This window comes from Danio aesculapii, chromosome 20 (genome assembly GCF_903798145.1).
Source record: "Danio aesculapii chromosome 20, fDanAes4.1, whole genome shotgun sequence".
NCBI classification, from domain to species: Eukaryota; Metazoa; Chordata; class Actinopteri; order Cypriniformes; family Danionidae; genus Danio; species Danio aesculapii.
In genome coordinates, this window is record NC_079454.1 from 49,107,141 (window position 1) to 49,124,645 (window position 17,505).

The following is a 17,505-nucleotide window of genomic DNA, read 5'->3' on the forward strand; positions in this document are numbered from 1 at the left end:
CCTGTCATGTTCAAGAAACCAGAATGAGATTATTCGTACGTTGTGACATGGCACGTTATCCTGTTGGAAGTAGCCATCAGAAGATGTGTACACTGGTCATGAAGGGATAGACATGGTCAGCAACGTGTTGACACGATGCTCAATTGGTACTAATGGGCCCAAAGAGCGCCAAGAAAATATCCCCCACACCATTACACCATCACCACCAGCCTAAACCTTTAATACAAGGCAGGATGGATCCATGCTTTCATATTGTTGATGCCAAATTTTACCCTACCATCTGAATGTCCCAGCAGAAATCGAGACTCATCAGACCAGGCAACGGTTTTCCAGTATTCTATTGTCCAATTTTGGTGAGCCTGTGCCAATTGTAGCCTCAGTTTCCTGTTCTTAGCTGATAGGAGTAGCACCCGGTGTGGTCCATCCGCCTCTGTAGCCCATCCGCCTCAAGGTTGGATGCTCTTCTGCAGACCTTGGTTGTAACAAACGATTATTTGAGTTATTGTTGCCTTTTCATCAGCTGGAACCAGTCTGGCCATTCTCCTCTGACCTTTAGCATCAACAAGGCATTTGTGGCCACAGAACTGCCGCTCACTGGATGCATTTATATTTTTTTCAAACCAATATCTGTAAACCCTAGAGATGGTTGTGTGTAAAAATCCCAGTAGATCAGCAGTTTCTGAAATACTCAGAGCTGCCCGTCTGGCACCAACAACCATGACATGTTCAAAGTCACCTAAATTTCCCCATTCTGATGCTCGGTTTGAACTGCAGCAGATTGTCTTGACCATGTTGTTTACTATGCTAAATGCATTGAGTTGCTGCCATGTTGTTGGCTGATTATAAATTTGCATCAGCACCTTTAAATTGTCCAACCATAAAAATGTAATCTAATTGTTGTCAACAGCAAACAGGTACAACAAAAATAATAATAACTAAGAAATAATAGTGTGCAGTTAAATGTGTTGGAACACACCCTAATAGGTGTTTTAAGATGATACATTAAGACTCAACTCTATATATTCTTTTTTTTCCCTCAAATACGTAGCCTTGCATATTACAGGTCATTTAAAAATCAGTCAATACTCATAGTGTTCCTCTCCACAGAAATCTTTAATAAAAGGCAAAAGATTTAATCGATATGAAGAGAAACATGACTGTAGTGGTTTAGCCATAACAACCAGAACTAGAAGGAACCAGAAGGACTCAATCTGTTCAATCCCTGTTAAACTGACAGAGACCAAAAGAGGGCGCTATTCTACTTCAATGAACACAAAACTCCTTAGAATCTTCAGAATCAGAATCAGAAAGAGCTTTATTGCCAGGTATGTTCACACATACGAGGAATTTGTTTTGGTGACAGAGCTTCTACAGTGCAACAGGATTACAGAGACAGGACAAAAAAAACAGATAATAAATATATATTAAAAAAAAAAAAAGTAGTGAGTGCAAATATACAGATTGACAAGTGTATGTACGTGTTTATTACTATATACAACGTTATATGTGCAGCTGTTATGTGCAAATTGGCATGTAAAGTGTGTTGTTGTTATCTTGGAATATTTAGCACATAAAAAAGGAGTGGAAATCTATGAACATATCGCTTTGTGTGTTAAGATAAAAGGCAGCAAACATTTGTCTTTCGTGCAGTTACGAAGAAATTGGCAATCTGTCATAAACGTCACATTGTTTTTTCCCTACTACCAACTCATAAACCAGCAAAAATCAGTATGCATTTAAACAAATTTACAACACAAACAAACAAACAACTACCACAAAAAACATACTATAGTAATTTATAATAGTTATAATTTGTTAATCAATAATTATTCTTATTTTAATATACAGCATTAGACCGCTCTGAGTTTAAGAATTCCCCACAGAAAACGTTAGTAAAGATCTATGCGATATGAAGACAAACATGAGTGTATTAAGATTCTCTGTTTCTTCTTTATGGTTTTAAGGCAGATAGCATTATTTTTGTATAGCATTACTTCCCTCTTCTGAACTATCTTTTATTCTAGATTTTTGTCCTGTTTCCCTTAAAAAGTCCCACAAGCATTTCCTTTTGGGGTTTTTTTTTTTGCACACTATACGTCTATTTATATATTTTCAAGAGTTCACACTTAGATAATGCTCAACTATAATAGCAGGTTTGGCATGCTGTCCCGGGAGAGAACCCTGAGCTCGGAGATAGATGAGCCCAAGGTTCCCGCCTGGTCAATGAACATTAGGAGGGACACGAGATCAGGTGTTTCTCGAATGTCCCCCTGCTTCTGGCTAATGGGTGATACTGGTTGGTTAGGCATGTATACGCTGGGTACTTGTGACTGTATTCTGATTCACTTATGTACATTTTTTTGAACTGTGGGAGGAAACCGGAGGACCCGGAGAAAACCCACGCAAACACAGGGAGAACATGCAAACTCTGCGCAGGAAGTGCCAACTGGTTTGAATGGGCCTTGAACCTGTGGCCCTCTTGCTGCAAGGCAACAGTGCTAAACACTGAGCCACTTGCTGCCCGATCAAAGAGGAAGAGGGATAAGGGAAGGGAGGGGGTGGGTTGGTGGGGGGGGGGTTTGGGATGGGGGTTCCGAAAACAGAGATAGGGAATGAAGTTTAGCTAGATTATATATAGTAGTTTTGGAGCGCTCCGATAGGCTAGCTAATGATTAGTGATGAGGATCAGCTGAAGTTGATCATATCACGTGTTCCTCTCGAAACTAGTTTATGAAACTTCCCTTAAACTTCTAAATATTGTAATATTTAGCAAGCACAAAATTGAATTTATAAATTATTATTTGATTAAAAGCATCACTTTATAACTTATGTCTATTGAGTTATTCACTACAGCAGGGAGTCGAACCCCTCTACTCACTATCATAACGAACCTGCAATCTGTCACAAAAGTTATTCATTCATTCATTCATTTTCTTTTCGGCTTAGTTCCTTTATTAATCTGGGGTCGCCACAGCAGAATGAACCGCCAATTTATCCAGCATATGTTTTATGCAGCGGATGCCCTTCCAGCCGCAACCCATCACTGGGAGATAACAAACGTTATATTGTACTTTTTTTTACATTGACAATTCAAACAGAATTTACAAAAACTTTCACATTTTTTTTCTATCCACATGAAAACATACCATAGAAATGTATAATTTTAATATATATATATATATATATATATATATAAATAAATGTATAATTTTATATAATAATATATATATATATATATATATATATATATATATATATATATATATATATATATATATATATATATATATATATATATATACATATATATATATATATATATATATATATATATATATATATATATATATATATATATACACATATATATATATATATATAGGCGACACAGTGGTTAGCACTGTCACCTCACAGCAAGAAGATCGCTAGTTCGAGTTTCCCCCAATTATAGGTGAATTGAACAAACTAAATTGGCCACTTGTCAAGAACGGTAACCTAAAGCAGTGTTTCCCAACCCTGTTCCTGGAGGCACACACCAACAGTTCATATTTTGGATGTCTCCCTCATCTGACCCATTAACTTCAGGTTTTTGAGTCTCTTCTAATGTTCTGATGAGTTGTTTCGGGTGTGTTTGATAAGGGAGAGAATTAAAATGTGTACTGTTAGTGTGCCTTCAGGAACAGGGTTGGGAAACTCTGACCTAAAGGACACAATCTGTTCAATCCCTGTTAAACTGACAGCGACCAAAAGAGGGCGATATAAATACTGTAAAGTAAACACAAAGGAAATCTGCAGAACTCTCCCAGCGAATTTCTTACAATCGTAAAGTGCAATGCGTCAGAAAAATAAATTGTAAAAAACTGACACTTGCAGCTAACAAACAAACAAAATCTCCACATAAAAACCTACAACAGTAATATGCAATAAATAGAGCATACAGCGTACTTAAATCAGTTCGTCATATTGAACTCTGATTTTCAACAGCTTTACACCATCCTACAGTTAAGCAGGACATCAAAAATTTGTCAGTACTCATGGTATTCCTCTACACTGAGATCTTTAATAAAATGCGAAAGATTTATACGATATGAAGAGAAACATGAGTGTATATACTGAAGTGAGGGAAAAACCCTTCTCAAGAACGGTAGAGACATTTAGTCTGTTAAACAGGCACCAGACAGGCGTTTTTCAGCAAACACAAAAGGAAATCTTTATATTAAGCAAGCATAAAATTTCAATGTAACTTGTAGCTGCGCTAAGAAAATCCATTAGGGAATCGAACCTGTCTTTATACGATCATAAATAAATGGCAATCTGTCAGAAAAGTTAAGTTGAATTTGTTTACACGCAACAAAGTACAATACACTTAACAGAAACATTCACATTTACAGTTGACCCCAGAATTATTAGCCCCCCTTTGATTTATTTTTATATTTCCCAAATGATGTTCAACAGAGCAAGGAAATTTTCACAGTATGTCTGATAATATTTTTTCTTCTGGAGAAAGTCTTATTTGTTTTATTTTGGCTAGAATAAAAGCAGTTTTTAATCTTTAAAAAACATTTTAGGGTCAATTTTATTAGCCCCTTTAAGGTCATTTTTACGGAAAATACTGGCAGCTATGGTTGCCAGAACTTTATTGTAAAAAATACAGTTATTCTGTAAAATTTCTGAAAAATGTAGTCAAATATTATTTACTGTCATCATGACAAAGATAAAAGAAATCAGTTATTAATGAGTTATTAAAACTATTATGTTTACAAATGTGTTTAAAATTGGGGTAAAAAATAAACAGGGGCTGATAATTCTGACTTCAACTGTACCTGTAATTCTCCACATCTACAACACCACATCTATATTAGCCTAATTCTTATTCTGCTGTTTACTGATTTCAGGAAGGTTGGGAATCGGTGTCTCTAATCACTGATATACTGTAAAACGTTTAAGATTGGAGATTAACATTGCCTTAAAAATGTGAGTCAACTCAACTTAAAGAGATTCTTTGTTTCAACTTAAGATGTTGAGTTTTAGCTAAATATATTGTGAAACTCAACATCTTAAAATGAAACAAAGAATCTCTCTGAGTCGAGTTAACTCACATTTTCAAGGCAGTAATGTCTTTACTTAAACAATCAAGTAAAGTTGACTGAACATTACTTAAAATTTAGCATTTTGGTCCTGTCACCTAAAAATATGAGTTAATTTAACTTCTGTACAATGAAAATGCATGAACTTAAGATTTCAAGTATAATAAGCTCAAAATCACAATCCTTTTAAAAAAATAGGTCGTTTTAATGTAGTCTTGACTGTAAAATTTAAATATGTGCAACTTTTTAAAGTCTTTTATAATCAAAAAACAAGGCTTCATGTTTATTCACCATAATGGGAATAAATAGCTACTTATTTTGCTTTTAAACATTTTTTTCATAGTATATAATCACACACACACACTGAACCGAACAATTTAAGTATAATCTACCAAATCGACAAGTTGAATAAACTTAAATATGCAAGTTTTGGGAGAATCCGTTTCTCAATTAAATTGAGGCAACGAGTTTACTCAATTTCGTTCAGTCAATTTATTAGGGTTTTCAGTGGAGTGAATTGGAGATTGTAAGTTTTACCAAAAGAAACATTTTACAGATGTGTCCGCGAGAATAAGGCATACACAAACGTAGAACACGGGTAATAACGTTTTATTTTCATTTTCTCCACAGGTTGATATCAATGACTGTTAGGTTAATATAGCAACCGACATCTGCAGACTCTGCTCTGCGCCCCAACCTAGCCTCCTGCGCATGCGCATTTTCACGCTCCTACGTCAGTTTAAACGCCCCTTCAATAAACTGTTTACCTAAAATAATTGCACAGAAATAAATGTATCACATGTATTATATGGTTTATTCGCAATTCCGTTGTCACATTTATTTACTTTATCTAATATCACTGTCAGTGAAAGAGGTTTTCTACCATACACCGGAAGTGATGACGACTACGGGAGTAAAATTTCGTACCCACAATGCAACTGAGCGCAGTTCTTTAAGCTATGTATTTTCTAATTTTGTGGATGCACACGTGTTTTTTGTTACTCCGTTAAGGGGCGTACTATATTAAACGCGGTTATGCTTTGAGGTGTTGAATTATAAATGAGGTATTAACATATGTTAAGTTGCAACCCTTATTGTGAAGTATGCTGTCCTCAGTTGGGTCCTTACTACACGTTACATCAGTTAGTACACTCATGTTTCTCTTCAGATCGTATAAATCTTTCGCCTTTTACTAAAGATTTCCGTGGGGAGGAACACAATGAGTATAAACTAATTTTTTGATGCCCTGCTTAACTGCGGGGCTTCTTATACTGTCAAAATCAGAATGATATCATGGATCATGCCTAAATTAAAGTATTCAATAAAACGTGAAGTTTAAATCTGTTTAGATTATAGGTAACCAATCTTGGACCTGGCGGGCCGGTGTCTCTGCTGGATTTAGCCCCAACTCGTCTCAACACACCTGGCTGGGTGTTTCAAATATACCTAGTAAGACCTTGATTTGCTCCTTCAGGTGTGTTTCAGTAGGGTTGGAGCTAAACCTGCAGGACACCGGCCCTCCAAGAACAAGTTTGGTGACCCCTGGATTAGAACGATCTACTCGTGGTAACTTGAAAGCAAGTTTACTTAATATTATCGCCAGTCCCGTGGTTAGGCTATCGAAAGAGGAGGATCTTATTACAGATATTCGAAGTTCAAACACTGCGAATGAATGATATCATCAGCACTGTTATGTGCTGGATAAGCTTGTTGGATTATTATCATTACCACACTTTTTAATGCAACAAAAATACTTCCCATTTTTAAGTGCTTATACCATATTTTTGTTTACAAAAAAAATTTAATTTACAAGTTGTTACAGTTTTATATATAATGTAATGAGATTAGAATTTTAGAAATATAAAAAAAATACTTGTTTTTAAATGCAAACCCTGCTGAAAAATCCAGCTTAAACCAGTTTAGGCTGGTTGGCTGGTTTTAGCTGGTTGACCAGCCTGGTTTTAGAGGGGTTTTGGTCAGTTCCAGCCTGGTCTTAGCTGGTCAGGCTGGAAAATGACCAGCTAAATCCAGCTAAAACCAGCTTGACCAGCCTGGTTTAATCTGGACATAGCTGGTTTTGGCTGGGCTCCCAGCCTGGCTAGGCTGGTGAAGCTGGTTTAAGCTGGTCATCTCCCAGCCTGACCAGCTAAGACCAGGCTGGAAATAGCTGGAAACCAGCCTGGAAATGGTCAAAACCCCTCTAAAACCAGGCTTGTCGACCAGCTACACAGCCTAGGCTGGTTTAAGCTGTTTTTTTCAGTAGGGAATTTATTATGCTTCATCTAAAAAAAAAAAAAAAACCACTGGGTTCGAACCCACTGGCTACAGGCATGATCGCAATGTATTTGTTAAGTTTAGAAAACTCGAAATTATATTAATGCCTTTTAAGCCAATAATTAATAAAACACTTTCTATATTAGTACTTTTAATCCATAGGCTATGGATGAGATATGAATTTAGTAGAATTAATCCATCTGATGTGAAGATGCTGCTACCCCCTGAGACCCTGTAAAATGACAACATTAACACAAGCTCAAAATCTAAAATGATCAAACCAGTATTGCATTATCTTGTTTGAATATGTTTATTAATTTTCAAAAATATAAAAAATAATATTAATAATATTAATATTTTAATAATAAATATTATTTAATATTTAATAAAAAATATTAATAAAAATAATATTAATATTTTCAAAATTAATTTCTAAATTATTAATTCACAAACCCTATAGCCCTCTGGTCAATAGAACAAATCACAGCTGTCAAATACACTGAAAAAAAATTATTCAAAGATGAGTCCTTGGATTTACTCAATTTTTTACGTTAAGTGGTTGTAAACTATTTATTTGGGCTGAATTTAAACAAACAAAGTAAGTTGAACATTGCTCAGTTTAATTTGTTTGTTTAAATTCAACACATAAATTGTTTGCAACAGTTTTGCATGCAACACTTTTTTCAGTGCACAGTCCAAAATTACTAATATCTGGTGAAACTTAGTAATGTTAATAATAATCATAATAAACTAAAACATATAAATACATGTTTATTCATTTGTAGGGCATTACTTAACATGGTCAACAATCAATAAAAGGCTGCCATATCTTATAGAATTGTTTACCCCATCCTCTTAAAGGGTATCTATTTTTTTCAAGGTAAAGACAAGACATCATCTCCTGGTCCATTTAATAAAGGTGAGCGAAAGGGGATCTTTCCATTTGAGCAGAATTGCTCTGCGCGTTAACAAGGAAGAAAAGGCAAGAAACTTACACTTTGAATCAAGTAAACATGAGTCTTCTGGGGCGAATCCAAATAATTCCATTGAACACTGATCTCCAAAAGTGTTCTCATTTAGGGCAAATCCAAAATGTGTGCATTAAAGTACCCTCAGCGTCCTGGCATCTATTACACAAAGAGCTAACACCAGGAAACATGTGAGCTAATTTAACTTCAGATATGAGCTCTACTATTTTAAACTGAAGAAGAGAATGTGGAGCACAAATGGATGATGAATGAACCCATAGCACTTGCATTATCTTCTTGAGAGTTTATCTAGAGTGTTTTCGAGACTTATCACTAGTGTGGTAATTCATATTTACACCTTTTTCCTCAAATCTCTACACATAAAGCATCTTATTCGTATATTTCAGTCCAAATAAGAGCTCTTGACTTTTAAATTTACGTCCTTAAGATTATGTGGATTTTTTTTGTTCACTGAAGTTGGAAAGCAACCCCCTTTGGTCATTGTCAGTATAACAGGCATTGAACAGTGTGTCCTTCAGGTAACCGTGCTTGAGAAGTGTGGTGTCTTCACTGGAGTACGTACTGCAGTTACACACTGAGCTAGTACACTCATGTTTTTCCTTCATAGCGTACAAATCTTTCGCCTTTTACTAAAGATTTCCGTGGAGAGGAACACCATGAGTTTTGACGAATTTTTTGATACTCCGCTAAAAAGTGAGGTTCTCTATGTTGTAAATGACAGTTACCTTAAACTATTACCCATTAGCTTCTAAGCCTTAACGAATAACACGGACAGCATGCTATTTTGTCAAGCAAAGGTGTATATGGTAGTAGACGTTGTCCTTGTTTAATTTAGTAATCTCAAAGCTATAAAGAAGCCATTGTGAATAATTAAAACATATTCTATTACTTTTTAATTCATGTGGATGAGTTATAAGAACTTAGTACAGTTTAATAATTCTTCTGATGTGCAGACTTTGCTAGCCGAGACCATGTAAAACGACAACATTGACATAAGCTCAAACTCTAATATGACCAAAGCAGTACTTGCATTGTGTCCACATTCGTCGTGCGTAGGTTAGCTCCAACTTGCTTCAACACACCTGGCAGGAAGTTTCTAGTTTATCTAGTAAGAGCTTAATAAGCTGGTTCAGGTGGGTTTGATTTGGGTTGGAGTTAAAATCTGCAGGACACCGGCCCTCCAGGAACAAGTATGGTGACCCCTGCTTTATGTGTTAAGATCTCTGTATGACTTCATTTACACAACTAACAGATGCTATGGTATTATTCAGTCATGCAGTGATATTGGATGGTAGATTTTGTAAAATGTTTGATAAACTGGACATTCTTTCACAGTCTGAGGACTTGCCTTGAAGCACAAATATTATTATATTTTAAATAAAACAAAGTAAGGGGTGACGCGTGGCGCAGCAGGTAGTGCTGTCGCCTCACAGCAAGAAGGTTGCTGGTTCGAGCCTCGGCCGGGTCAGTTGGCGTTTCTGTGTGGAGTCTGCATGTTCTCCCCGCGTTCGCGTGGGTTTCCTCTGGGTGGTCCGGTTTCCCCCACAGTCCAAAGACATGCAGTACAGGTGAATTGGGCAGGCTAAATTGTCCGTAGTGTATGTGTGCGAATGAGTGTGTATGGATGTTTGCCAGAGATGGGTTGCTGCTGGAAGGGCATTCGCTGCGTAAAACCTATGCTGGATAAGTTTGAGGGTCATTCCGATGTGGCGACCCCAGATTAATAAAGGGACTAAGCCGAAAAAAATAATTAATGAATGAATGAAATCAAAGTAAAATGCCCAACACAATTGTTTTGTGAATAATACTCAGGGGTGACCAAACTCGGTCCTGGATGGCCGGTGTCCTGGAGAGTTTAGCTCCTCCAACCCTAATCAAACACACCTGAACCAGCTAATCAAGCTCTTATTAGATATATTAGAAGCTTCCTGGCAGGTGTATTGAAGCAAGTTGGAGATAAACTCTCCAGGACACCGGCCCTCCAGGACCGAGTTTGATATAAAGCATAAGTTATTCATATAAGTCAGTCCAAATAAGAACTCTTGACCTTCAGTTTTATGTCCTGAGGATTTCAGTGTTCACTGATAGCGCCCCCCTTTGGTCTTTGTCAGTATAACAGGCATTGAACAGATTGTGTCCTTCAGGCTAACGTGCTTGAGAAGTGTGGCGTTTTCACTGGAGTACGTACTGCTACTGTAAGTCAAGCTAGTCCACTTATGCTTCTCTTCATATCGAATAAATCTTTCGCCTTTTACTAAAGATTTCCGTGGAGAGGAACACTATGAGTATGAATTAATTTTTATGATGCCCTGCTTAAAAGTGGGGCTCTCTGAAAAATGTTCAAAATCAGAACTAGTAAAAAAGTGCTGTATACTGTCTAGGGTAGGATAATAATGCTATCTTAAAATAATAAATGATTAATTAATTAAGATGGTTTAAATCTGTAGAAAGAATCAGAATTTTACTGACAGATTGACAGTTTCTTGAAGTCGGGTTAGAGTCGCTTATGTGTGTATTTTAATTGAACGCACATGACGCTACACGTTAAATTGTGTTAATATATGTCAATCTAAAAAAGTTTATTACTTCAGTTTATGTTTGCATGAATATTCCAAGCAGATTCGCAATATTTTCTTAGTGTTTCCTGTAGTATGGAGGACGAAACTTGCAAAAACAATAAATAAATAAATAAATAAATACGCAATATATAAAAAATGAGTAAACAAATCCATAAATTCCTGCACCAATAAAACAATAAATAAACATGTTCATAAATAAATGCAAATAAAATATCCACAAATTCCTGCATAAATAAACATAGAAATTATTAATAGTGCGGGCAGATAAATAATTAAATAATATACACGAATGTTGGAGGAAAAAGAAAATGCTGAACTGAAAGTTTATTTTCTCCGTCTGTCAAACTTTGTTCATTTCTTGAACGTAGTTGCGCATCTACTTTTCCTCGGGTCAACATGCTAATCGGAGGCTGTCTGTCAATCATCAGAAGCCAGTCAAAAAATCCAATGCAGTTTTTTTTCTAACTATCAACCAATGATGGCATAAAGACCTCCTTCTGATGATTGACAGACAGTTTCTCATTAGCATGTTGGAGATTTTGCTGGTTTTATGTGAGCTGAAAGTTTGGAAATACAATTCATGTTTCTGACGAATTGGACATGATTGTAATGTTCGATAATATAATATAGGCCTAATGTTTGATGAGATTTTGCCATTTTCTTTTCATCAAATCTCAACACAGCTTAAATTATTTATACGTGTCGGTGCAAATTAGGGCTCTTGACTCAGTTTTACGTCCTGAGATTCTGTGGATTATTTTGTTGACTGAAGTGGGATAGCGCCCCCTTTTGGTCTCTGTCGGTTTTTGGTCTCTGTCGGTTTAACCGTGCTTGAGTAGTGTGGTGTTTCACTGCAGTACGTACTGCGGTTATTAGGAAAGCTAGTACACTCATGTTTCTCTTCATATCGTATAAATCTTTCGCCTTTTACTAAAGATTTCCGTGGAGAGGAACACCATGAGTATTGACTAATTTTTGATACCCCGCTAACCAGTGGGGTTTTCCATATTGTAAATAGCAGATTCCATTAGCTGTTAGCTACTAAACTTTCACGATAAACACGGATAGGATGCAATGTTGTCAAACAAAGGTCTATTTTGTAGTTGTTGTCCTTGTTTAGTTTAATAATCTTGAAATTATAATGAAGCTATTTAAAAGCCAACAATTATTAAATCTTATTCTATTACTTTTTAATTCATGTGGATGAGTTATAAGAACTTAGTACAGTTTAATAATCCTTCTGATGTGCAGACTTTGCTAGCCGAGACCATGTAAAACGACAACATTGACATAAGCTCAAACTCTAATATGACCAAAGCAGTACTTGCATTGTGTCCACATTCGTCCTGCACAGGTCAGCTCCAACTTGCTTCAACACACCTGGCAGGAAGTTTCTAGTTTATCTAGTAAGAGCTTAATTAGCTGGTTCAGGTGGGTTTGATTAGGGTTGGAGCTAAAATCTGCAGGACACCGGCCCTCCAGGAAGTTTAGTGAGCCCTGCTTTATGTGTTGAGATCTCTGTATGACTTCATTTACACAACTAACAGATCCTATGGTCAGTCTTGCAGTGATATTGGATGGTAGATTTTGTAAAATGTTTGATAAACTGGACATTCTTTCACAGTCTGAGGACTTGCCTTTAAAACACAAATATATATCTTTTAAATAAAACAAAGTAAGGGGTGACGCTTGGCGCAGCAGGTAGTGCTGTCGCCTCACAGCAAGAAGGTCGGTGGTTCGAGCCTCGGCCGGGTCAGTTGGCGTTTCTGTGTGGAGTCTGCATGTTCTCCCCGCGTTCGCGTGGGTTTCCTCTGGGTGGTCCGGTTTCCCCCACAGTCCAAAGACATGCAGTACAGGTGAATTGGGCAGGCTAAATTGTCCGTAGTGTATGTGTGCGAATGAGTGTGTATGGATGTTTGCCAGAGATGGGTTGCTGCTGGAAGGGCATTCGCTGCGTAAAACCTATGCTGGATAAGTTTGAGGGTCATTCCGATGTGGCGACCCCAGATTAATAAAGGGACTAAGCCGAAAAAAATAATTAATGAATGAATGAAATCAAAGTAAAATGCCCAACACAATTGTTTTGTGAATAATACTCAGGGGTGACCAAACTCGGTCCTGGATGGCCGGTGTCCTGGAGAGTTTAGCTCCTCCAACCCTAATCAAACACACCTGAACCAGCTAATCAAGCTCTTATTAGATATATTAGAAGCTTCCTGGCAGGTGTATTGAAGCAAGTTGGAGATAAACTCTCCAGGACACCGGCCCTCCAGGACCGAGTTTGATATAAAGCATAAGTTATTCATATAAGTCAGTCCAAATAAGAACTCTTGACCTTCAGTTTTATGTCCTGAGGATTTCAGTGTTCACTGATAGCGCCCCCTTTGGTCTTTGTCAGTATAACAGGCATTGAACAGATTGTGTCCTTCAGGCTAACGTGCTTGAGAAGTGTGGCGTTTTCACTGGAGTACGTACTGCTACTGTAAGTCAAGCTAGTCCACTTATGCTTCTCTTCATATCGAATAAATCTTTCGCCTTTTACTAAAGATTTCCGTGGAGAGGAACACTATGAGTATGAATTAATTTTTATGATGCCCTGCTTAAAAGTGGGGCTCTCTGAAAAATGTTCAAAATCAGAACTAGTAAAAAAGTGCTGTATACTGTCTAGGGTAGGATAATATTGCTACCATGAAATAGTAAATGATTAATTAATTAAGATGGTTTAAATCTGTGGAAAGAATCTGAATTTTTCTGACAGGTTGACAGTTTCTTGAAGTCGGGTTAGAGTCGCTTATGTGTGTATTTTAATTGAACGCACATGACGCTACACGTTAAATTGTGTTAATATATGTCAATCTAAAAAAGTTTATTACTTCAGTTTATGTTTGCATGAATATTCCAAGCAGATTCGCAATATTTTCTTAGTGTTTCCTGTAGTATGGAGGACGAAACTTGCAAAAACAATAAATAAATAAATAAATAAATACGCAATATATAAAAAATGAGTAAACAAATCCATAAATTCCTGCACCAATAAAACAATAAATAAACATGTTCATAAATAAATGCAAATAAAATATCCACAAATTCCTGCATAAATAAACATAGAAATTATTAATAGTGCGGGCAGATAAATAATTAAATAATATACACGAATGTTGGAGGAAAAAGAAAATGCTGAACTGAAAGTTTATTTTCTCCGTCTGTCAAACTTTTGTTCATTTCTTGAACGTAGTTGCGCATCTACTTTTCCTCGGGTCAACATGCTAATCGGAGGCTGTCTGTCAATCATCAGAAGCCAGTCAAAAAATCCAATGCAGTTTTTTTTTCTAACTATCAACCAATGATGGCATAAAGACCTCCTTCTGATGATTGACAGACAGTTTCTCATTAGCATGTTGGAGATTTTGCTGGTTTTATGTGAGCTGAAAGTTTGGAAATACAATTCATGTTTCTGACGAATTGGACATGATTGTAATGTTCGATAATATAATATAGGCCTAATGTTTGATGAGATTTTGCCATTTTCTTTTCATCAAATCTCAACACAGCTTAAATTATTTATACGTGTCGGTGCAAATTAGGGCTCTTGACTCAGTTTTACGTCCTGAGATTCTGTGGATTATTTTGTTGACTGAAGTGGGATAGCGCCCCCTTTTGGTCTCTGTCGGTTTTTGGTCTCTGTCGGTTTAACCGTGCTTGAGTAGTGTGGTGTTTCACTGCAGTACGTACTGCGGTTATTAGGAAAGCTAGTACACTCATGTTTCTCTTCATATCGTATAAATCTTTCGCCTTTTACTAAAGATTTCCGTGGAGAGGAACACCATGAGTATTGACTAATTTTTGATACCCCGCTAACCAGTGGGGTTTTCCATATTGTAAATAGCAGATTCCATTAGCTGTTAGCTACTAAACTTTCACGATAAACACGGATAGGATGCAATGTTGTCAAACAAAGGTCTATTTTGTAGTTGTTGTCCTTGTTTAGTTTAATAATCTTGAAATTATAATGAAGCTATTTAAAAGCCAACAATTATTAAATCTTATTCTATTACTTTTTAATTCATGTGGATGAGTTATAAGAACTTAGTACAGTTTAATAATCCTTCTGATGTGCAGACTTTGCTAGCCGAGACCATGTAAAACGACAACATTGACATAAGCTCAAACTCTAATATGACCAAAGCAGTACTTGCATTGTGTCCACATTCGTCCTGCACAGGTCAGCTCCAACTTGCTTCAACACACCTGGCAGGAAGTTTCTAGTTTATCTAGTAAGAGCTTAATTAGCTGGTTCAGGTGGGTTTGATTAGGGTTGGAGCTAAAATCTGCAGGACACCGGCCCTCCAGGAAGTTTAGTGAGCCCTGCTTTATGTGTTGAGATCTCTGTATGACTTCATTTACACAACTAACAGATCCTATGGTCAGTCTTGCAGTGATATTGGATGGTAGATTTTGTAAAATGTTTGATAAACTGGACATTCTTTCACAGTCTGAGGACTTGCCTTAAAACACAAATATATATCTTTTAAATAAAACAAAGTAAGGGGTGACGCTTGGCGCAGCAGGTAGTGCTGTCGCCTCACAGCAAGAAGGTCGGTGGTTCGAGCCTCGGCCGGGTCAGTTGGCGTTTCTGTGTGGAGTCTGCATGTTCTCCCCGCGTTCGCGTGGGTTTCCTCTGGGTGGTCCGGTTTCCCCCACAGTCCAAAGACATGCAGTACAGGTGAATTGGGCAGGCTAAATTGTCCGTAGTGTATGTGTGCGAATGAGTGTGTATGGATGTTTGCCAGAGATGGGTTGCTGCTGGAAGGGCATTCGCTGCGTAAAACCTATGCTGGATAAGTTTGAGGGTCATTCCGATGTGGCGACCCCAGATTAATAAAGGGACTAAGCCGAAAAAAATAATTAATGAATGAATGAAATCAAAGTAAAATGCCCAACACAATTGTTTTGTGAATAATACTCAGGGGTGACCAAACTCGGTCCTGGATGGCCGGTGTCCTGGAGAGTTTAGCTCCTCCAACCCTAATCAAACACACCTGAACCAGCTAATCAAGCTCTTATTAGATATATTAGAAGCTTCCTGGCAGGTGTATTGAAGCAAGTTGGAGATAAACTCTCCAGGACACCGGCCCTCCAGGACCGAGTTTGATATAAAGCATAAGTTATTCATATAAGTCAGTCCAAATAAGAACTCTTGACCTTCAGTTTTATGTCCTGAGGATTTCAGTGTTCACTGATAGCGCCCCCTTTGGTCTTTGTCAGTATAACAGGCATTGAACAGATTGTGTCCTTCAGGCTAACGTGCTTGAGAAGTGTGGCGTTTTCACTGGAGTACGTACTGCTACTGTAAGTCAAGCTAGTCCACTTATGCTTCTCTTCATATCGAATAAATCTTTCGCCTTTTACTAAAGATTTCCGTGGAGAGGAACACTATGAGTATGAATTAATTTTTATGATGCCCTGCTTAAAAGTGGGGCTCTCTGAAAAATGTTCAAAATCAGAACTAGTAAAAAAGTGCTGTATACTGTCTAGGGTAGGATAATATTGCTACCATGAAATAGTAAATGATTAATTAATTAAGATGGTTTAAATCTGTGGAAAGAATCTGAATTTTTCTGACAGGTTGACAGTTTCTTGAAGTCGGGTTAGAGTCGCTTATGTGTGTATTTTAATTGAACGCACATGACGCTACACGTTAAATTGTGTTAATATATGTCAATCTAAAAAAGTTTATTACTTCAGTTTATGTTTGCATGAATATTCCAAGCAGATTCGCAATATTTTCTTAGTGTTTCCTGTAGTATGGAGGACGAAACTTGCAAAAACAATAAATAAATAAATAAATAAATACGCAATATATAAAAAATGAGTAAACAAATCCATAAATTCCTGCACCAATAAAACAATAAATAAACATGTTCATAAATAAATGCAAATAAAATATCCACAAATTCCTGCATAAATAAACATAGAAATTATTAATAGTGCGGGCAGATAAATAATTAAATAATATACACGAATGTTGGAGGAAAAAGAAATGCTGAACTGAAAGTTTATTTTCTCCGTCTGTCAAACTTTTGTTCATTTCTTGAACGTAGTTGCGCATCTACTTTTCCTCGGGTCAACATGCTAATCGGAGGCTGTCTGTCAATCATCAGAAGCCAGTCAAAAAATCCAATGCAGTTTTTTTTCTAACTATCAACCAATGATGGCATAAAGACCTCCTTCTGATGATTGACAGACAGTTTCTCATTAGCATGTTGGAGATTTTGCTGGTTTTATGTGAGCTGAAAGTTTGGAAATACAATTCATGTTTCTGACGAATTGGACATGATTGTAATGTTCGATAATATAATATAGGCCTAATGTTTGATGAGATTTTGCCATTTTCTTTTCATCAAATCTCAACACAGCTTAAATTATTTATACGTGTCGGTGCAAATTAGGGCTCTTGACTCAGTTTTACGTCCTGAGATTCTGTGGATTATTTTGTTGACTGAAGTGGGATAGCGCCCCCTTTTGGTCTCTGTCGGTTTTTGGTCTCTGTCGGTTTAACCGTGCTTGAGTAGTGTG

General features: G+C 36.9%; 9 non-coding genes across 9 annotated transcripts; 7 read left to right on the plus strand and 2 right to left on the minus strand.

Annotated features, from left to right (window-relative positions):
• Positions 1-1,046: 1,046 nt before the first annotated feature.
• Positions 1,047-1,159, minus strand: LOC130213942 (U5 spliceosomal RNA). The gene has a single exon (XR_008835589.1). It is a non-coding gene; the product is annotated as a U5 spliceosomal RNA (small nuclear RNA).
• A 2,834-nt stretch (positions 1,160-3,993) lies between these two features.
• LOC130213943 (U5 spliceosomal RNA) lies at positions 3,994-4,107 on the minus strand. The gene has a single exon (XR_008835590.1). It is a non-coding gene; the product is annotated as a U5 spliceosomal RNA (small nuclear RNA).
• A 2,128-nt stretch (positions 4,108-6,235) lies between these two features.
• Positions 6,236-6,351, plus strand: LOC130213922 (U5 spliceosomal RNA). Its single transcript, XR_008835570.1, has one exon. It is a non-coding gene; the product is annotated as a U5 spliceosomal RNA (small nuclear RNA).
• Positions 6,352-8,935: 2,584 nt separating this feature from the next.
• Positions 8,936-9,051, plus strand: LOC130213940 (U5 spliceosomal RNA). The gene has a single exon (XR_008835587.1). It is a non-coding gene; the product is annotated as a U5 spliceosomal RNA (small nuclear RNA).
• A 1,509-nt stretch (positions 9,052-10,560) lies between these two features.
• Positions 10,561-10,677, plus strand: LOC130213927 (U5 spliceosomal RNA). The gene has a single exon (XR_008835575.1). It is a non-coding gene; the product is annotated as a U5 spliceosomal RNA (small nuclear RNA).
• A 1,138-nt stretch (positions 10,678-11,815) lies between these two features.
• On the plus strand, positions 11,816-11,929 carry LOC130213917 (U5 spliceosomal RNA). The gene has a single exon (XR_008835566.1). It is a non-coding gene; the product is annotated as a U5 spliceosomal RNA (small nuclear RNA).
• Positions 11,930-13,426: 1,497 nt separating this feature from the next.
• LOC130213928 (U5 spliceosomal RNA) lies at positions 13,427-13,543 on the plus strand. The gene has a single exon (XR_008835576.1). It is a non-coding gene; the product is annotated as a U5 spliceosomal RNA (small nuclear RNA).
• A 1,140-nt stretch (positions 13,544-14,683) lies between these two features.
• LOC130213918 (U5 spliceosomal RNA) lies at positions 14,684-14,797 on the plus strand. The gene has a single exon (XR_008835567.1). It is a non-coding gene; the product is annotated as a U5 spliceosomal RNA (small nuclear RNA).
• Positions 14,798-16,293: 1,496 nt separating this feature from the next.
• LOC130213929 (U5 spliceosomal RNA) lies at positions 16,294-16,410 on the plus strand. The gene has a single exon (XR_008835577.1). It is a non-coding gene; the product is annotated as a U5 spliceosomal RNA (small nuclear RNA).
• The last annotated feature ends 1,095 nt before the right edge of the window (positions 16,411-17,505 follow it).